Raw genomic sequence first — 19,368 nt, 5'->3', positions numbered from 1 at the left:
CCTCCGCGTATGTCTTTACTTGACTTTCGACCAACTGGAACTTCAGCCGTTGGGCCTTCATTCCGTTGATGAGGGCGTTTAATGCAATCGACTCTTCCAAATCAGTTACTTCCAGTACCGCCTCATGAAACTTTTTTAGATAGGAGGATATGGACTCTCCTTCCAATTGCATGATGCTGAGCAGATGGAAGTTTTATTTCTCCTGCCTTTTAGAAGCTACAAAGTGGCCCAGGAACTTGCTTTCCAATTAGGCAAAGTTGTGGATCAGTCTCCGCAGCTTGGGCGTCTTGAGATTGGACGCTCTCAGACATTTCTTGCTCTCTAGGAAGGTACGGGCGTCTTGAGAGGCGGTTTTAGATTCGCCATCTCGCGGATCAGTCTTGCTGAGACTCGGGTAGATTCTGGATCTCTCCCGCCTCTTCTTATTGCGTCTATTGGAGTGGGAAGCCCGCGAGTTCCCATCTTGAGATTCATGAGACTTTGGTATCTCTTGATGGGGTTCGATTCGTTCCCTCAAGTTTTTTATTTGGTCCGCCATGTCTTCTTATACTCGTTGTTGAGTAGAAGTATTATCTATGACGGCGCAGAGTTGTTCAGAGAAAGCGGCAGTAAGGTTTCGTGCTAGCATGTCCAGATCACGACGAGTCACGGCTTGATTATTAGCGTGACCTGCAGAAGTGTCTGTATCTGTGCTGTGCACGGTGGCGGTTTGAGTCGGATTTTTCTTAGGAGCCATGACTTCTTATTCTCAGTCCCCACAGACGGCGCCAAACTGTTTCGGTGATGAAACGAGGAAGTGGGAAACACTTGGAATACCGTTAGTAGACGTGTTATCAGGAGTGGTGATTCATGGAAGGAAGCGACTTGAATTCCTGCAAAACAACACGTTAGCCTTGTCCGGGGGGTGATCTCCCGGAAAACCCCTCCGACGCTCAAGTTAGAACGTGGATATGAGAATATGGAGTAAGTGATTATAAACTGAATGCAAGATGCTGCGGATGGTGTTACGAAATTTTGGTAGGCTAATGAAGTTGAGAATAAGTAAGGCTACTTAAGAAGATTGTTTTCAGATGATCCCCCTCCTCTCTGATGGTTGTACATATTTATAATGGTGGAGAAGGGAGTTACTTCAGAAAGGAGAGGTTGAAGATCATGGGAGCAATGGGCAGTTACCAGCATTCGGAGAAGGATCACCAAGCAATGAGGAAGAGTGGGAAGTTGGGTCAAACAGGAAGTTATTTTGCTGGAGGGAGGTTAGGGTATTTGGAGGTAATTTGCCTTTGGGCCTCTCAAGGAAGGAGGGAATTCAGACAAAGGCCCATTGACCGAAAGTCAAGGTCAATCCGGAAAGTCAAAGGTCATTAAGGTAAAATGTCATTTAATAATTTTTAAAATAAATAAGTGATACCATAACACTCCTAATGAAAACCCTAATGCATTCATCCATTTTTCCCCGTTCTTCACTTATTCCGTCTCGTATTCCTCTTTACTCATTTGTTAGTCTTGTTAATTAATGAGTTCCTGTCTTTGTTTGTGATGAATCCTAATAGGAAAAATGTTTATAATAAACGTTTATGAGTTTCATCTTTTTTGATCTTCCAACTTTTAGTCATTTTGGGCAAGTTCATATACATATTCAAGATCTGTGCTTGTGGTTTAAAGATAAATGTTCTTAATGCTTTATTTATTTTAATTTTTTTTTTTTCTGATATCTAGTTCAAATCCTTTGATTTTGTTTTGATTTCTTCTCAATTTTTGCATAATTTTCTTATGGATGAAAAGAAATGTAATGTTTAAAAAGTTCAATGATCTCTAATTTTAGTTTTTTCATGATAAGTTCAAAGATCTATTTTTGCATGATAAATGTATAACAGGTTTAAAGATCTATTTTCGTATGATAAGATCTATTTTTGCATGATTTTCAATTCAGATCCTTTGACTTTTTTTTTCTGATATATTCTCTATTTTTGCATTATTTTTTCATCGGTTGAAAGAAATGTGATGTTTAAAAGGCTTAAAGATCTCTGATTTTAGTTTTGTCAGGATGAGTTTAAAGATCTATTTTCGTATGATAAGTGTTTAACATGTTTAAAGATCTATTTTTGCATGATAAGATCTATTTCCGTATGATTTCTAGTTCAGATCCTATAATTTGTTCTTATTTCTTTTCTATTTTTGCATGATTTTTTTACAGGTTGAAAGAAATTTGATGTTTAACAGGTATAAAGATTTATTTTCACACGATAAGTGTTTGTCATGAGTTTCAGATCTTGTGTTGTGGTTTAAAGATAAGTGTTCTTGATGTTCTTTATTTTAGTTTTAATCGTTTTTGTGAATTTCTTTGCTATTTTCGTAATTACTCATGTTTTGTGGTTGTTTTAATAAGTGAATGTTCTTATGTTCCACAAAAAATGTGTTCTGAAATTACTGATTCTTAGTTGGATTTATTTGTCCCTGATTCACCTGATAGAGAGGCTTATATGGAAAAAATTACGCCTCCACGGTTAACCCAAGATAATGGATTAAAGTTGCTTGCGTTAAAAACCACAAAAATCTGTGCTAAAAGTGTTGCTTTATGTTCTCCTGTTAAACTTCATGTAAAAATAGAGTTGTATTTTGAAGATGATGATGATGATGATGATGAGTCCGAAACAATGTTAAAATGTGGTATCAAAGGTTTATGCCAGTTAAAACTCTTCAAAAATTTGAATCATCTAAATAATATTCTTTACATGATGCAACTGATGATACCAAATCTACAAGTGATAACACCGGAAAAATCAATGCTTGAAATCTCAATCCAAGCTTATAAGCCTGACAAATCATCTATAGCAATTGATTCAGATATGCATGGTTATCAAAATCGCGATCTGGATTGTTGGATCGTATGATCTTACGACCCAGATCGGTGCTAGCGACTAGAATCATGCATGGGATCGAAATCAGTCAGGATTGTGCATAGAATCGGTGATGGGATTGGTCAGGATCATGTAGGATCGTGGGCAAGATTGTTGGTAGGATCGATTTAAACTGCTAATTAAAAATTTCTTTATTGTTAGTATCTTTGTTCTTTTTTGCTTACTACTCCCTCCAATTTAACATCAACGTTCCATTTGCTTTTTGGATACTATTTATCTCTTACTCTTAATTTGTATTTTATTATTAATGTACAAGTTAAAACATTGTCATGTGGGATCTTGTTTGATTCGTCTCAATGTAAGGATTATTTATATCAACTTTCTATAATTTGTAATAATGCACAATTAGAGATATTAAAGATTGAATAAGTGCATTGCATAAAGTAAATGGGACGTTAGTGCTGAAGAGAGTATGATTTATTTTTATATCCTTGTGTTTATATGCTCTAAAATATATTATGTATAGTATATATCTTATATATATTTTGTCATTTCTTTAAGAATAGAAAAAAAAAATGACATTAAAAAAGTAAGATACGTATGTATTTAAAAATTAAAAAAAAAATCTTAAGAAAATGTATGAGTTTTTAAGAAAATTAAGGCAAAACGAGACATAGACATACTATAACTTGTTACAAATTTGTAGGACGTCTGATCCTACGATTCAATGCTACGATTCGATCTCACAAGTTGATTTCAATCCTACGTAGAATTCTGATCCTGACAAGCTTGGATATATGTACCAATGCACATGACTTTGATTGTAACAACCCGTCTTTCTGAAACAAGAAAGGTTCGCGAAAATAATCTTTAAGACAGTTGTCACGAAATAAGAATAATCATATAAATTTCGCAAACCCTAAAGTATACAAAACTTAATGGTGCAAAAACTTATTACATTATTTGTAGAGAAAAACTCCTTTAAAAGAAAAGATTGAAAAGTCTTAAGGTCTAAATGTAAGAGACAAGATGAGAGGAAAGTCCTAGCGCACACTCTCACACCTCCTTCCCATACGTTAGTAATCATGCTATCATCACCATCTGTTTCAAAATATAAATTTACAATCAGTGCGAAGTAACTAGTTGTCCTTTCTAATCATAAAACACATACAAAATCAACTCTAATTACAAAGAAACTTGAACATTTATCCAGTAGTTATGTCTATAAATAAATCTAAATTTAAAATAGGTCAAACTATAAAAAACCAAATTAAATCAACTAAAGCTTTCAACAAATATGGATTCCATAAATCAATTTAAATATCTTAGTAGATCGAATAAGTATATTTTTAAAAAATTCCACAACACGATAAAGTGGAGAAGGAACGAACGCGCGGTGTTAGATGCCCACAAGATGACCTTAAACTAACACCTCCTATGGCTTGGTAGCCGAACCCAAGTCTATAAAATAGACCTGTTTAAGAATGGCCAATTCTCCCCTAGTAGTGGATGTCTCCTTTGCCTTACACCACTGGGTACCGGGACGACAACAATTAACCTAGGTATATATAAGTATCATTAGTAGCATGTTCTAACCATTTAGAGATGCAAAAACAGGTCTTACATTCTTATGGCTCCTTACTCTCACAAAAGACATAAAATTCAAAACTATATCAAAAGCTTTATGATTTGCCAAAATAGGTCTTACACTCAAAACATTTTAACTCAAACATATCTTGTCAATAATTATTTTTATGTCCAAAACATAAATTTTTAAATAACTAAAACTTAATATTTATGTAAAATGACAAAACTAGTGTCTTGAGTAATGTCTGAGTTTAGGAGTAAAGTTAACTCTAAATTTAACATAGCCAATTAAAGTTAACCTGTTACTAACTCTTGGCAAAGAAATACTAATGAAAGTGTTATTCTACTCAAGAGTACGACTGTGTCAACAACACTCTTAACACGTTAACAAGTAACTTAATTCTTCTCAAAAACCAAATAACAATAACAATAATAATAATAATAATAATAATAATAATAATAATAATAATAATAATAATAATAATAATAAAATTAAATTAAATTACTAACAAGTAATGAAATACCCTACGACATCTAATTAGGTGAGAAGACAAATAAAACTAAATTACTACAACTTATAATCAACCTACGACACCAAACTAGTACCAAAACATAGAATAATCTAATTAATAATTTAATAAATTATATATTACTAAGTTCACATACAACCATTCCAACATTAATATATCAATTGGTGGGATATTGCAAGAAAAAGAATTTTGATTTTCGATTACCACCACAATTCATTAGATTCAATATTTTCGGTTAAAATAGTAATAAGATTGTGATATGCAAAACAAACAAATAAATAACTTACGAAAGTTTAGTCCAATTGATGAATATTGATAATTTATTAAACATCAAAATAATAAATAAAAAAACAAATAACAACAATCATAAATTTAGACTAATTTAACATGAAGTACTTCCACCCCTAAATTAGCTTATTATTTTACTTACATATTTCTAAATGTCCCATATAACTAAAAATATACAAATATATGTGAATTAAAAAAATAGAGGTCAAGCTAGTTACCTTTATATGAACTCCAATAAGAGAAAATATAAAGAATTTAGCTAATAGCCTTAAAATAATAACCCTCTAAAGCCTTGTATAAAATAATTTCTTCCACCCAAATATAAAACTCCAAATAGTATTCTCCAACGTTGATTAGCACTTCCTTAATATAATTAAGTTTAATGGATGAAGAACATTTCTTTTTTAAAAAAAATTATTATTATGTAATGAAAATAAATAAAAAAAAGTAATCTATAAATTCTCTTGAATAAGAACAGTGGAAGTCCTGCTTGCAAATTCAATCTAACACCCTTTATAAACAACTAAAGTTAGTTGAAAGGTTTTTAATATTTTTATTATTATTAACTAATGTTAATTTAAATAAGATATTATTATATTATTTAATTACAAATATTAAATGAGAATATGAAATGAAAGGTTTTATTCTATAATTAAATAAATTATCATAATTTTAGTTATTATGGCTAATAATTTATATGATTTTTCTATTTATGTACTAGATACTACACTTACTATTTATAAATAAATTTAGTTAATTAGTTATTTATTATCTAATAACAATAAATTTTAGTTTGCCCCTTAACTCAATTGGAGTATGGGACTAATATATTAATTTTACCTACTTTTCAAATAATATTTTTAGTTAAAAATAACTTACATTTATTTTGAAATATAATCTTAAGATAAACTAAAACATAGGGCTGGCAAAAGCTGAACCGACCTGCTAACTTGATCTGAAACCGACCCGAAATTAGCGGGTTTGGGTTTAGATTTTTGACCCAATTAATTAAATGGGTCAACCCGACCTAATCTGTTTATTAAATGGGTTAGGTTCAGGTTGAATATTTAAACCCGAAAAAAACCTGTTTAACCCATTTATTAACTGGGTCAATCAGGTCAGGTCGACCCATATTAACCCATTTAATAACCCATTGAAATTTTTTTTTAAAGTTTGAAACTGGAATATAAGCGCCTAAGCGGCCCAAGCCCAAGTGTATCATAATTCATAAACCCTAAAAACCTAAAATAATCATAAACTTCTCCTTCTCTGTCGAACTGCGCCGCGCCTTCCTCTTTCTTCCTTAACTTAACTTCTCTCTCCTGTAAACTGGGTTGAAAATTCGGATTCCCTAATTCCTGATTCCTTCTCCGCCGAAGTATCTTCGCTCCATTTCTCCAATCCTCTAAGCTATTCATTCTTTCGGTGTATCCGAATTCCGAGGTTAGTTCTTTCTCGAATTTTTACTGATATTGATAAATTTTTGGTTTGATTTTCAGTTATTTCATTCATTTTGGTCTTATACTGATATTGATAAGTTATGCAGAACGAATTCGGTTCAATTTTGTGGATTTTAATTTTAATTTTGCTTTACTGGTTGTTGAATTTACTCGAATTATATGCTGAATTTTGTGATTAGTGTCGTTTTACAAAGTAAGAATGTTCATTGTGATTTAGTGTATCATCTTATATTCTTATGGTGAATTTTGATAATTTTTTGGTTTGATTTTCAGTTATTTCATTCATTTTGGTCTTATCCTGATATTGATAAGTTATACAGAATGAATTCGGTTCAATTTTGTGGATTTTAATTTTAATTTTGCTTTACTGGTTGTTGAATTTACTCGAATTATATGCTGAATTTAATTTTCAAGTTTTTAAAAGTTTTTTATGAAGCTACTCTTGCTTTTTCTGGGACTAAATATCCTACTGCTAACTTATACTTTCCTAATGTGTTGAGGGTAAGATTGCTTTTAAAAAGTGAGATGGAGAGTACAGATGGTTTTATGAAGAAAATGGCTTGTAAGATGTATGAAAAATTTGGAAAATATTGGAGTGATTTTAGCATTATTATGGCAGTCGCTATTGTGTTAGATCCTAGGTTTAAGCTTCAATTTGTTCAATGGAGTTTCAAAAAAGTTTATAGAGATGGTGTTGATTATGAGGAAGAATTGGCTAAGGTGAGGGAGAAAACTCAAGAAATTTATAACATATATGCTCTTAAACTATCTGCAACTTCTCCAAGACAAAAATATGGAAGTTTACATGTTGTAAATATTGAAGATGCTACCGATGAGTTTATGACCGTAAGTTTCTGATTTTTTTTCATAATTATATAAGTTTTTGTTTGTTTCTTTACCTTTTAGAGATTTTAATGTAAATGCTTGTTTTATAGGACTTTGATAGTTTCTCTAATGAGCATAGTACTGTGAGTATGAAATCTAATTTGGAGATGTATTTTGAGGAGCAACTAGTGCCTCGTTCAGTTAATCTTGATATTCTTGCGCATTGGAAGGCAAATGTATCTCGTTATCCGGTACTTTCTTTAATGGCTAGAGATATTCTTTCCATTCCTATATCTACCGTGGCTTCCGAATCTGCCTTTAGCATTGGTGGTTGGGTACTTGATTGCTATCGAAGTGCTTTGAAGCCAAATATTGTCCAAGCTATTTTTTGTCTAAAGGATTGGACATTTGAAGGAGGTAATTTTCTATATCATAATATGTCTTAAGTTAATATTGGTTTTGGTTTGTTTGATAACTTATATTTTTGTTTGTTAATGAAGCAAAAATGGAATCACAATTGGATGAGCTTTGTGGGTTGGTAATGAAGATTAAAGTTGAAGAAGAAGAAGACATATCTTACCCTAGTCCAAGTCCAAGTCCAAGTCCATGTCAAAGTTTCGATCAACATGAATTCAGCTCAAAAGCATCTTTCTCAGCCACCATATTTTAGATTATGATGATTTGTAGAAACTAGAAACTAATCATGATACTTTGTTGTGCTATTTTGCTTGTTTGATGTTTGTTAACTTTTGAAGACTTTTAAGAATTTTGAAGCATGTTTAATTTTATTATGAAATGTGAATATAATATATGGGTCAAATGGGTCAAATGGGTCAAATGACCTGAAATATATGGGTTCAATGACCTGAAAAAAAAAGCAGGTTAAATGGGTCATTTTCAGGTTGACCCGACCTGCAACAGATCAGGTCGGGGTTTCAATTTTTGACCCATTTAATTAAATGGGTCAGGTTCAGGTCAAGGGTCTATTGACCCATTTATATATAACCTGAACCTGAAAACGACCCAATCCGACCTGTTTGACACCCCTACTAAAACATAAAGGTTACCCAAAAATTTTGGGGTGTTACACTGATGTAACAATAAAGTTCTCAATTAGAATATTATTCTTAACTCTCTTTGTCAATTTGATTTAATTGAGGTTATTTTTCTAGTGGTTTGTTGTTGTGAATGTATAAGGAGTTCCCTTGCTGTTAATGCGTTGCTGTGACTAATAAATGAGTCCTCCTGGTGTTATGTTTCTTTTTGTTATGCCCAATGATTAAGCTTTATTGTGGTGAACCCTTCATATCTTTCTTTGTGTTATGATTGTGTTAAAACCTATTTTCGAGGGCATTATTTATTTCATTTTGTCAATGTGTTGTTGTGACTAATAAATAAATTTCCATGTTTTAATGTTTCAATAACTTGTGAATGCCCTAATATTTACAACTCTTAAAAATCGGCTTGTTTCTTTGCTGCAAACCGAACTAGACAGAGTGAGTAATAAGTTCCCTTATTGTAATGTTTCTTGTTTGTTATGCTGCTCAATGATGAAGTAACTAATATAAGATGTTTGTACATTTTGAAAATATGTTGTGTATCATAAATATAATAGCAAAAGTTTTGACGTTCCATTACATTCATACATGTTGCAAAAGCTTTGTTGTTCATTTACATTCATACATGTCGCGAAAGCTATATATTACGTTTCAAAATTGTAATCATCTTGCTACCTTTCACAATCATAGAAGTAAATGTGCTAATGTCAAAATGTAGCATTGTGATTAGTTTGATTCCTTGGTGCACAACAAAGTTGTTCATGGGCGGGTTTGGATAGATAGCAAACCAAGTAATGCCTTAAGTCTACCTGCGGGCTCAAATATTCAAAAGCCCGCCTGAATTTGAGGACATATTTTTTTGTCACTTTCCACCCATTTTCTTAATGGGCGGGACTAACAGGTAAGCGGAAAATTCTTATATAAAAAAAATACAATATAAATTATAATGTTTAGTCTTAATAACAATTAAAATAATACAATACATTATCCAAAATAATCCAAATAAAATTAAAAATACAATAAAAATTTATAAAGTAAATAAAAGTCGGTTGCTTTGAGTTTGATACTGCTTTAAGTTTGAATGTAGTCCAAAAATTCTAGGTTTTGCTAAATTCTATACGTAGAGGATTGGGAATTATTGGGATTGGAAATTATTGGGTTGGCCGCATGGTCATATAGACTGTAAATAAGTAGACTTAAGTACTAAAACAAGTATTAAACTAAGTTAGATAATGTAGAGCAACTTAAAAAATAATAGAATTATTATACAGTAATTAATATATTAAACTAAGCAGGTGAACGGATATACTCGCTAGTATTTTTCGGTGTCGCTATCCACCCATTTATCTTGACGGGCAGAAATTACGTGTTCAAATTTTAATTTATTTTGAAAAATATTGTCCAAGCCTGCCCGTTTATCAAGTCGGGTGGGTCGAGCTAGGCGGGTAACTCCCCATGCACAGCTCTAGTGCATAATAAAACTAATGTGAGTCAGTTATGAACAAGTTCCTCTTTATTTGTTGATTCCTTGCATCCTCTTCAACTATCAAATGAATATTTTGCCTTTGTAATTCGTGGGATGGATTAATTATTGGATCTCCATTTTGAAAATATTGTGTTTAAATATACATTGAGTTATACCCATCTTGAATAACTTCATTTGATATATTGACACATGTTGGTAGTGTCCCTGCATTCTCTGACCGTTTGCCATGTGCGGCAGTTGGTAGTAGTTACCTTCCTTAGCCATGATCTTTTCCTTCATTACAATTTGAAGTGAAAGGAAAACGTTGTTGATCTTTCTGGGGTTGAATACCTCAAATATATGCATAATTCACAATACTCACCAACTCTAATATGTTTCTTGAACTTTGTTGATGTTGAATTAATTGTATTGCTCTGAAAGAATTCAGATTTAACATATTAAGATTCGGGTTGTTTGGGGGTTGACACTTCAAATGGATAGTGAACCCATCTTTATTTGCTGCTTGCATGAAATCTGCATCATTAACTCGCATATGTGGGGGTTAGGGGTGAATGTTCGGTTTGTTTTATTTTTTCATAAAAACAAATCAAAACAAATTTATTTTGGTTTTTGATTGTTCAATTCAAACCATATTGGGCCACAATTAAATTTGAACCAAATCAAATTAATTCGATTTAGACATTTTTAGTCCATTTGAAACTAAATTTCCAACTAGAAAAAAATTAAAATGCAAATCGAATAAGATTTAGCAAAAATAGTTAAAGTCATATTAGCAAAAATGGAAATGACAAAATGAATTTTTAAATTATTGAATTAAGGATTAACATTGTTATATGAATGCTTACATTATCGCCAATTAAAAATCTTTTGTTTGCATATTAAGTTGCACAAGATTCACTCAACAAGTAGTTTAGCTCAATGTAAAAAGAGAGCTTCTATTCTAATTCATTCAGAATTATGGTGTTTGGTTTTTAGTATACTCAAACCTAACCCAAACCAAAATATTTTAGTTTTGAAAATTTTAATCCAAAACCAAACCAATTTATAAAAAGTCAAAACCCTATTTTTTCGGTTGGATTGATTTGATTGGTGTTTTTTATTCGAATAACTTTCACCCTTAGTGGGGACGAATTATCTGCTGAATGTATATTATTCTTATTTGTTCAAGTGGCCAATTTGCTTTGATTGCGGGCATTAATTTGTTGATGAAAATTCTCCTCATCACTTTTTTGGTGATCCTGTTTACTGGTCTAATTTCTGAATTTAAACAAAATATGTTGATGTATATCTGAATTTGTATATGGTGTTCTATCTTCAATGAAATTGAAGAAAATTACAAGCTATGTTTTGTGATCCTGCATTTATTTCCTCTCTTGAGTTGCTGCCACTTAAAGATACTTGAGGATTGACTACCATTTCTAATGTTAAATTAAGTCCTATGTTTTTTTAGTGCTCTATGATGGTTATTTAAGTTGAGAGCTTTTTGTAATACTCCATGTTTTTGCAATATTTATGTAAAATTTATGAATATGGTAATGTAAAATTTATGAACCATCTTTTTGTATTTAAAATAAGAAGATGGCGTGTTAAAAAGGTAAAAATTGAAAAGACGTTCAAAAAACACACTGAATTTGATTTGAAAATAAATACTACAGGCCCATATTTAATTAAAAATAATCACCTAACATCAAGTGTAAATTACCACAACTATATTCACTCACTTCAAATTAAACAAACCATTAATTACTGAAAAGAACAAGATTCATGTTGCTTTTAACATTATAAGAATTGATTTAACGTTTGAGGTAATTGACAAGTCAAACAACATCAAAATGCATACTACTTCGTATCTCTGATTTTGCATCAAACAAAAATATTATTTAAGGAAAACAGTGGATATTAATAATTTATCAGTCTATTATTTTAAAACAATTGATAAATGAAATTTACCTGTCTAGTATTTTAGGACTGATTTATATTATAGAAATAAATAAAATTGTATGATTTTTCTTTAAACTGAGTAATTTACTGATTTGAAATTATTGCTTATCGAAAATGTACGATCTTTAAAAACTACTTCATAGAATAATTTCAAAAAAAAAAACCAATGAGCAAGAAATCTGTATTTTAAAAAATAATCTAAAAAGAAAATTGTCAGAAAGTACCAAATTAATAATTTTTTTCAAAAAGTATCTAATAAAAAAGTTTTGCCAAAAAATATCTAACAATATCTAATAAAAAATTTTTCTTTTCCAAAGAGTACTAAGTAACGTTTTTCTTTAATTGACCGTCAAATACAAGATTAACTGGTCACATGAAGTGCACTTGAGTGCTTAATGTTCCCTATTTCCTCACTCATCTTCAATTTTTTTTTCTATTCAATTTCCTCACTCATCTTCTTCCTTTACTTTCGTTCAAAATCGAAATTTTTAAAGCTCAATTGGAAGAGGAATTTTGGAGTGAAGAATGTTAGCTCACCCCAAGTGGTTGCATATACTTAACTTCTCATAAAGCACGCATATACAATAACAAGTTTCACAGCTGCTACTCCTACCAAGTTTCACATATAGTTGGATATTTAAGAACATTTAAAGCTAACAAATAAGCCATGTCACTTACTTCAGTGGTAATGGTCAGCTATAAAAAATTATAACTACACCAAATTAATTTATGCCAGTGTGATGAATAAACAATTACAGTTTAATTATCCCAAATCAGTCATTCTGTTGGAATATCCTAAAATCCCATTCAGTAATCCTAATCAAAAATTAAATTTTTGACTCAATTCTTTCATACTAAACAAAATTTGGTTAAAAAAAAAAAAAAACAGTTGTTGTAACGGATAGTTCTTTTTCAAATATAGGATTAATATAATATATAGTAAGTAATGCTAAGCGGAAGTCTATCGAACCGTGATGATTGCGAAAAAGAAATAAAACAAAACAGAATTTTCAAAAAAAAAAAAGAAAACTTGAATCATTAAAATATAATTTTACGTATTACATCTTTCTTTAATACATAATTATCGTTTTTACATACCCGTAATATATTACATATATACTATATCCTAACATCACATAGACAATTTAATAGTTTCATGTAAAGTCACCTGCAGCATCTGCTCCTGATATATGGGAACAGCCGATGAAAATCGGTCAGCTTTAAAAAAAATCGAGTATAAAAACTTACCGCAATTATACAAGTGTAGAAAATCTATGCATTGAAATGAGTAATAAGCAAAAATAAGTGCATCACAATAAATAATATGCAAGGTATCTTATGTATTATAGGGAATTCATTTTAAGATTAGATTTATTTAAATATATTAAACTTCTGGTCCTTCTGCTTGAATACCAGGGTAGGTTGCACTAAAACGGACACAGACACGGACACGGACACAACACGGGTACGGAAAAACGCCAACTTAAAAATGGCGGACACGGGGACACGAAAATGGTAATATAATAAATATATCAAATTAAAAATAATTTTACAATCTTTCATTTGATATTTGTAAATAAACACTTTAAAAACATAAAACTCATATACAATGCAAATAAGTAATGGACCCTCCATTACATTTTACGTAAATGGCCTTATTAAAGTAATTACTAATAATTTTAAATGATCAATTTTCAAGTCTTAAAAATGATCAATTTTATCATTAAATTAATCACTTATAATCTTAAAATGGTCGCTCTCATCCAAAACGAGTTTATTTTTTTGGGACGGAGAGGCTAGAGAGTATGAATAGAATTTAAGCGGCGCATTTGTAAAAACCTGGGGGGAACTTCTATGTCCAAAACCACCATTAACGACAGTAAGTTTTCTTCATCCTCCTCTCTTGTATTTTCTTATGCTCTCTTATTAGGGAAATGAGAGGGAAGGGAATTCGAGTATCAGTGCAGTATCTCTATTCTGAAGTTCAGAATTTCATTTTTTTTTTTAAAAAAAAAAAACGTGTCCTTGACTCTTGCCGTGTCCCTTGCCGTGTCCCTTGTTGTGTCCCTTCCGTGTCCTTGCCGTGTCCGCGTGTCCGGAAAAATATTAAAATATTGGACACTTCATAAAATCCGTGTCCCGCGTGTCCGTGTCCGACATGTGTCCGACATGCGACACGCCTGTTCAGTGCCGTGTCCGTGTATCACAGGTACCAGGGCGTGATTTACTAACACTTCTGCTTGAGTGTTAGGCCATGGAATCCGATTACTTATTTAATGAATGCAACACATATGATCTTTGTTTGATATATGTAAGGGCCTGTTAGGGTGAGGTAAACCAAAACCTCTAACTTAGTGGGAGTCGTCACTCCTCCAATACAATGTTGCTCGAGCCACAGATCAGGTTAAACAACCTTACTGTGTTCGCCTTATTTTACGTCCCCGAAAACACGTCTCACATTTTTTACATGCCGGAAGCAGGGTTCGGCATTTCCTTACTATCAAGCCTTTTTTTTATCATGTTACTGTTTTCATATAAATGCAACATTACAATAATATATAATAGAAATAAATTTATAACAACTTACATATAAATAATCATTTATTATTAAACTAAATCAAAACTTAAATAGGTCTTTAGTATTTATTTATAGATAAATTTTCAATTAAGCTTTTATTAATTTCTTAATAATTAATTTCTTAAATGTCTATTTATTATAAATGATAAAATAAATAGTTTCATTATAAATAAATACTAAAAATGTCTTTAAAAGGACATATTGGGTTTATTATAGATTCTAGCCCATTTATACAATTTTTTAGAAAATAAAATTTTATTTCATTTAATTAATTTCTTAATTGCTTAGTTTTAGATTTAGTACATGAATAATTAATTTCCTTAAGATCAAAATCTACACGAAATATTTTAAAATAAATAACTTATTATTAAATGAGTTGGTGTACATTCTTACTCACCAAAATAAATTAATTTTAATTATTATTTTCACTTTTCTTTCTTTTTGTCTATAATAACAATTTAGATTATTAATTTATTTCTTTAAAATTTAAATATCACAAAATTTCACAAAAATAAATTAAATTAAAAGAAAATACGGTAACACTAAAATAAATTATTTTTTTTCCAGAATTAATTATTTTAAACCAAATTTATGAATTTCCTTATTTTATGCGTTTTTTTAGCAAAAATTAATAATAATATTTATACTCGACTATAATTCACGAAATTAATACACAATTTATATCTCATATATAAATATGTGCAGAAAAATTTTCGTTTAAAATTATTAATGTTTACTATTTTAATTTATATTATTTCAGATTATGCGGTTTTTGGCAAAATAAATCATATACTCCCTCCGTTCCTATTTGTTCTTCCTATTTGGGTATTTCACAAAGATTAAGAAAAAGAGAATTTTTGGTGGTAGTGGGTATTATTTTAATTATATAATAGTAAAAAGTAATGATTGTATTGGAAGTATGAGGTTGTAGTGGGTATTATTTTAAATATATAATAGTAAAAAGTAATGATTGTATTGGAAGTATGAGGTTGTAGTGGGTATTATTTTAATTAAATAGTAGTGTGAAGTAATGATTGTATTGGAAGTATGAGAGAGTAAATAATTATAAATAAAAGAAAATGGGTACATTAAAAGAAAAGGGGGATTTTAAGGGGTAAAAGTGAGATAAAAACTTTCTAAAAATAGAAAGTATTCTAAAGTGGAAGAACTTTTAAAACTACCCATTATAGTAATGTGGAAGATCAAAAAGGAACAGAGGGAGTAAAATAAATTATAACAAATTAATACACCAAAATTTTAAGAAAATTTAATTTATATATACTAAATAAATATAAAATTTATGGGCATAATTTTATCTAAATAAATATATGTAAGAATTTATACCTTTAATAATTTTACTATTAATCAATTTCCTTTGTTGTAGAAATGTTAGCCACAAAATTAGCTTCCTCCCCTTGAATTTCTATAATTAACACTAAATACTATTATTAGATTAATTTTGAGGATTTTTAGGAATTTTGAGGATTTTTAGGAATTTTTGTAGGGTTTTTTAGAATTTTTCTTTAGGAATCAGCTTAGATGAATTAGTTTTCTGATTTTCTTCTCTCCTTTTTTTTTTTTTATATACCACGGTATACTTTTGGTTTTATAGGCTAAGGATGGAAAAATTATTTATTATTTTAATTTCCTTTATGGGCAAGTAATAATAATTTACTCCAAGATTTTATCCTTGGGTTTATCCTTAGGATAAGTCTTAATTAAATTTTTTTGTCACCTAGTCTCTAGCTTGCCACCAACTTTTGAGATTTTTACATTTTTTTATTTTTTATTTTTTATTATATATATATATATATATATATATATATATATATATATATATATATATATATTTAATCATAAATTAATATAGAAAATAAAAAGATTAAGTTATTGTAGGTAATTTAGCTAGACTTAATATATAGGTAATTTATTTTCAGAGAAATAAATTATATAAATCAAGAACATAAGAACGATTGGAATAAAATTCGAAACGGCATTAAAAATAATAAAACGAAATGATTATTAAATTTGTCAAAATATTTAAGATTAAGGAAAATGATTTGTTACAGTAGTGCTTCCGTAAAGTTTGCACGAAAAAAAAACAAAAGCAAATTATGACACAATCAAACATGAGAAACATACTCAATACCAAGAAAGAAAGCTTGATTGAACAATAAGAGCAACGAAATGGGATGATTTTGAATTTCTTGCATCACCCTACCAACCAAAAATATTCAATTTTTTAGAAAGTCAATGAACAAACCCCAAGATGAAATAATCAATTCCACATATATAACCAGAAAATTCTTGAGAATAAAGAAATTAAAGATGAGTGAGGAAATAAGGAACATTAAGCACTCACATGCACTTCATGTAACTAGTCAATTTTATATTTGACAGTTAGCTAAAGAAAAATATTACTTAGTAGTCTTTGAAAAAAATTAAACTCTATTAAGTACTTTTTGTCAAAACTTTTTTATAAGATACTTTTTGGAAAAAAAATAATTTATTATGTACTTTTTGATAATTTTCCTTAATCTAAATAAGGTAAAAATAAAATATGGATTAATAACATTTATTAGATCTTACGTTATAGAGAAATCAATTGGTTTATTGAATTTGAAATATAAATAAACTTTATTTATTAATCATTTTAGTTTAATATTTTTATTAGACATCTTTATGGTATAAAATTTGTTAATATTATTTCATTATAACTTCAAATTATTTTTCATAAGGTTCTAATATTGAAAATGGTAAACGCTAGTCCTATAATTCTTATGTATAAATTAAATCTAGTGAATATTTCTTTAAATCACATTTATAATATAAAAGTTAAAACCTTGTGTATCTATACTAAATAAATAAATAAAACAGATCTACAAGATCGCAAGATGTACGGATTTGAGTTTGGATATTCTTTTGAAATTCAAACTTGAACCCATCAAATTAATTTGGATCTAGATCCGATTCGGATCTAACGAGTCCAAAAAGAAAGACTCAAACCTGCTAAAATGAAACCAAATCCACAAATCTAAAGTGGGTCTATAATTCAATGAATTCCCTAGTTAGGATTTTATTGCCATGTTTGTCACCTAAATTTCATTTTAAAAATATTGATCAATTGCTCTGAATATTATATTTGACAAACTCAAAAATTAGACATGTGAGATTTGGTTAAATTTTAATTGGATACAAATGACAATTTAAAAAGGGTCAAATATAAAAGAATTGAAAATTCTAAATAAATAAGTATTGATTTCAATTTTAACATGATTAATAAGTGCCAGATGAAACTTTTTAGACCTTAATAACAAGTTTCGCAATCGTTAAATTAAACTCTAATCAAAAAATATTTATAAACACCCTAAACACTGCACTGGATATAGTGTGAGTAGGGGATCGAACCACAAAGAGAAGGGAATTAGACTCACGCACTGGATATAGGAAAGGTTCATAAAAAGTTGGGTGTATAGACTAAATCAATGATGGAAATAATAAAGCAAGATTGAAAACGATATAAATCAATGACAGATAAACAAGAATAGATTAGTTCCATCCTAGAAAGGTTGGTTTTGCCAAAAGATGATACTTAAGATAACGAGAGGAAGTTGGTGATCCCACATACCATACGAACATCCTATAATCGCCTTATATCTGCCAAGAAAAATCGAATGAACTTTTCACTTTCATTGGTTATATAAAAGATCTCTAATGGAGACTCAGGATCATTTGAGTTCTTAAATTCTCCTGAAATTGTTTGTGAATCTCGGCTTCTTTTCGTTGTTGATCTTTGTTCTTCCTTTTGATCAAGGTGAGTTCTTGAGATATGTTCTTGAATTTTATTTGTGTTCCTTTTAATCAACAACCAATTAAATTTGGATTCTACTTGGGATCTTGAGATCATGTATTGAGATTGGATGTTTAATCTTTTTTTGAGATCAGTTTTTCATTTTGGTTGTGAGATCTGTTATGTTATTGAGATTTTTTTCTTCAGGTTCATTAAAATTTTATTTTGGTTTAGATGTTTTCATTTTATCTTTTGTAGAATTTGTACATGAGATTTGTTCTTAAGATGAAATCTTTATTTTATTTATCGTTGATCAGTTCTTCATTTTTGTTCTAAGATCTATTTTGTTCTTGAAATCTTACGCATGAGGTTTGTTTTTTTTTTTTTGGTATTTCGGTTTAAAGCTCATCATTGTGTTTTTTGTGTGTGATTTTTAAATGAGATTTGTTCTTAAGATGAGATCTTTACTTTTTTTTCTTTGATTAGTGTTTTTCATTTTTGTTCTTAGATATGTCCGTTCTTGGGATGTTGAGCTTGAGGTTCATTTTTGGTATGTTGGTTTAAATGTCTTCATCGTTTTATTTGTGAGATATTTAGATGAGATTTGTTATTGAGATTGGATTCTTTTTTTTCTTTGGTAGGTTTGTATTTTTGTTCTTATATATGTTATATTCTTGAGATGGGATCTTTATTTTTTTTTCTTTGATCAACTCTTCATTTTTGTTCTTAGATATTTGATGTTCTTGAGATTTGTTTTTTTGATATGATGGTTTAGATCTCTTCTTAGTTTATTTTGTGAAATATGTAAATCAGATTTGTTCTTGAGATGGGATCTTTTTTTTTTTATTCTTTATTTTTGTTCTAAGATATGTTATGTTATTAAGATGGAGTTTTATTTTTATTGTTTGATTAGTTATACTTAAGAGGAATCTTTTAATGTTCTTCCACATTTAAAGATTTTCCCTTT

This window comes from Amaranthus tricolor, chromosome 6 (genome assembly GCF_026212465.1).
Source record: "Amaranthus tricolor cultivar Red isolate AtriRed21 chromosome 6, ASM2621246v1, whole genome shotgun sequence".
Taxonomy (NCBI): domain Eukaryota; kingdom Viridiplantae; phylum Streptophyta; class Magnoliopsida; order Caryophyllales; family Amaranthaceae; genus Amaranthus; species Amaranthus tricolor.
Note: the sequence above shows the minus strand (reverse complement) of the source record.